Source organism: Elephas maximus, chromosome 10 (assembly GCF_024166365.1).
Source record: "Elephas maximus indicus isolate mEleMax1 chromosome 10, mEleMax1 primary haplotype, whole genome shotgun sequence".
Classification (NCBI taxonomy): domain Eukaryota; kingdom Metazoa; phylum Chordata; class Mammalia; order Proboscidea; family Elephantidae; genus Elephas; species Elephas maximus.
In genome coordinates, this window is record NC_064828.1 from 51,515,608 (window position 1) to 51,519,173 (window position 3,566).

Genomic DNA, 3,566 nt, shown 5'->3' on the forward strand with positions numbered 1-3,566 from the left:
GCATTCTTCTTCAGATAGTCCAGCTTCTTTGATTATTTGCTCAGCATGCAGATTGAACAAGTATGGTGAAAGAATACAAACCTGACACCTTTCCTGACTTTAAAGCATGCAGTATCCTCTTGTTCTGTTGGAACGACTGCCTCTTGATCTATGTACAGGTTCCTCATGAGCACAATTAAGTGTTCCAGAATTCCCATTCTTCACAATGTTATCCATAATTTGTTATGATCCACACAGTTGAATGCCTTTGCATAGTCAATAAAACAGGTAAACATCTGAAAACCACATGAGTAAGTTTACTTTCAATTACACACAATTGTTATAATTTGCAAAGTACATATGCACATCTTCCAGCAGGTAAACAGTTGTTGAAATACATTTAATGTGAAAATTGTGTGTCTTTGGAGGCTGATGCAGTGTTTCATCAATTCGTGTCAGGGAGGCTTGATCAGTTTTAATTGTAGCTAGTTTAGTGATCTACTGGAAGCTAGATACTTATAAATTGCTAAACGAACAAAAGTAGGACAGGTAGCGCTTCTCTTGTTTCTGTCCCTATGTCTTGGTATTTTCCTAAATAGAAAGTGCTTCTTTCTATTTTTCTCAAACTGTGCTCCCAAATTCTTCTGGGTAGCTACATGGTCAAATCAGAGTATTTCTGAAGAAAAAAGGCAAAGTTTCTCTGCTTTTTTGCTTGTTGGTTTTTGTTTCACATTTATTCTGTAACCAATACCTATTTCCATTGAGTTGATTCTGACTCATAGCAACCCTATAGGACAGAGTGGAACTGTCCCATATGGTTTCCAAGGAATGCCTGGTGGATTTAAACTGCTGACCTTTAGGCTAGCAGCCGTAGCTCTTAACCACTACGCCATCAGGGTTTCCTCTGTAACCAATAGGAATTTTAATTACAGGTCAAAGCTAACTCTTACTGAAGCTTTTAAAGTCCCTACATTCATCACAAGAGTTTTTAATGCTGAAAGGTACACCGAGGGCTTTGGGAATGTGACATTTAAGATGGCACAGGTCTGAGATCTTGAAAAAATACTAGAAGTTATAATAGAGTCAAACTCAGCTACAGCTGATCTAATAGTACATTTTAACTTTGCTTTATAGGTTTTTCTGCCTTGTATGTTCATCTCTTTATGGTTATAATGTGGATTTTTCCCTCTGCGGTAATTTGCAGGAAATTAAAAATCCCAGCCAGGTCCCCTCCCCCACAATACCTTCAAGCTGAGAAATAAAAATTAATTTTAATACACATGTAAGAAAAACGTTACTAGAAAAGTAAGGGCAATTATTTCCCAGAATCTCATAATACACTCCAGATCCTCATTGTTAGGGAAGTTAACTGATAGTTGATATTAGATGTCCTTCCAGTTAGAGATTTCTTAGTCCAGAGGGCTAACTCATGAAGAATGAGAAAATCATAAGGAACAGTAGGGTTGACATAATAGTGGAGACTCTTTGGAATTTCATTCAGAGGTGTCGAGATCTGTAGTGTTGAAGCGAACGAGGATTAACATGCTTTAAAATTTTACACCTAGGAAGGGAATTTAGTATTCCTAAACAAAGCAAAGCACAACAGTCACAACATCCAGATAATGTCAGAAACTCCTGAAATAGTGTGGCTCGTGAAGGTGGGTTTCTAAGATCTCTTTTATAATATGATAGAAGATTAAAATAATAATAATAATAATACCACAGGACCTCGGAAAAAATCTCAATTTGTGAAGTATGATCAGCTTCTCATACTGACTTGCCAGGATGACATCATACCACAGGTTGCTGGCATCTCAAGTAGCAACCTTGCCCCACAAAAGTTTTATAAATCAGTAAAAATTGCCCTGGATCCTCTGTCCCACCTGATTTTTCCTCTTAGCAATCTTTACAGTTGTTTCTTTTGTTAAATCCAAGCTCCAGTGTGCATTATACTTTTTCATGGACCAATTGGAGCATGTCTTTACTACTAATAAAGTGGACATGGTAAAAAGCACACTTTAATTTCATCTCTCGGGTTCCGGAGGATTGAAGATCCGTTTCTTACTTTGAGTTGTCAGATACATGGCACCATTTAAAGCAGTTTCTCCTAATAAATATTAATTTCTGTTTCTTTTGTGGTCATAAGACCTACAGCAAGGAGCTCTTTGAATTTCCAGAAATTTTACATTAAGAGTAGTGTTTTAAAGTCAATTTTCTCTGTTTTGTACGTAAAGGTGTTTATGAAGAACTCTGATATTATCTAAGTATAGTACATGCTGAAGCCCTTTATAAGAATCAAGGGTGACAAGGCCGTAAGTAAAGACGGTATGCCCTATGCCTTTATAACCATTCCTCATGAAATGGTCTTTGGGTATTTCTAGGCTGTGTTGCTTTTCCCCATCATACTTGTACTCCACAGGGCTCACAGACCTCAAAGCAGCTGTTTTAATCAAGCCATTCTCTGAAGCTGCCCAACCAGGGATATGTGGAGGTACAATGAGTCCCCTCCTGCTGGGCCAGGAAGATTGGGTCCTAGTTCTCTATCCTAAGCCCCCCATATAGGTGGCTATCCCTGAGATAGCGATCTAATCCCTGTCCACTGTTGTAAGAGAAATACCTGGCAGAAGAAGTAAAAAACATCACCTTCCATTCCACCCCCATCTCTGCTACGATCTTATTAGTGGAACATGGGTTTTGGTGCCAAATTTGCTGAGTTGGAGTCTTAGTTATACCACTTTACTAGCTGCCTAGTAAAATGCCTCATTTTCCACAGATTATTATCAATCAAGAGTTTCAAATCTAAAATGATGATTTGTTGTAAAGTAAAATATTACTTGTTGGAGGAAACATAATTAAGAAGGTTGTTACGTGAGGCCTTGTAATGAAAATGTAGACTCATAATCATTGTAAATGGTAGATGGTGTTTGAAAATATTCTGAGTTTTGTGCAAATGTAACATAAACTTGTAAGATGAAAGTAATAAAGAACGCTTGAGGCACCTGTTATGTTATTGCCTTTTATAAGGCTATGGTGAGCTCAGGTAATGGCTAATTCTATCCTTTTCACAGACCGTTCTGCCTCCCCACTCCTCCATCTTAAGTAAGATGTCACTCTCCAGAGATACCTTCCCTGACGACCTTTTCTTAGCAGATAAGTTTTCTTCGTAATAACATACCTACCCAGAGTTATCTTGTTCATTTATTTGTTTCCTTGTTCTTGTCTCTCTACATTAGGATTCAAAGTCCATGAGAGTAAGGACTTTGTCCTGTTCACTCCTGTATGCCCAGTCCCTTGAAGAGTACCGGATACGTCATGGGCATTTAATAAATAATATGTATCCTGGAAGGTGAGATTTGTGTGTGAAATATTAAGCCCACTGGTAAGAAGCTGGTGGTCAACAAATAATTTCCTTTCTTATTGGTTGACTAGACTAATCAATTCAGTTGCCTTATCATCAGATATCACACACGTATCATTTTGGGTGTAGAGGATGTTGCATACTGTTATTCTAAAACACGTAATAAAGGAATAATGACAACATGCAGAACGTTCTCTTTCTGCCCCTCTCAATTCTCTCTCCATTCCTT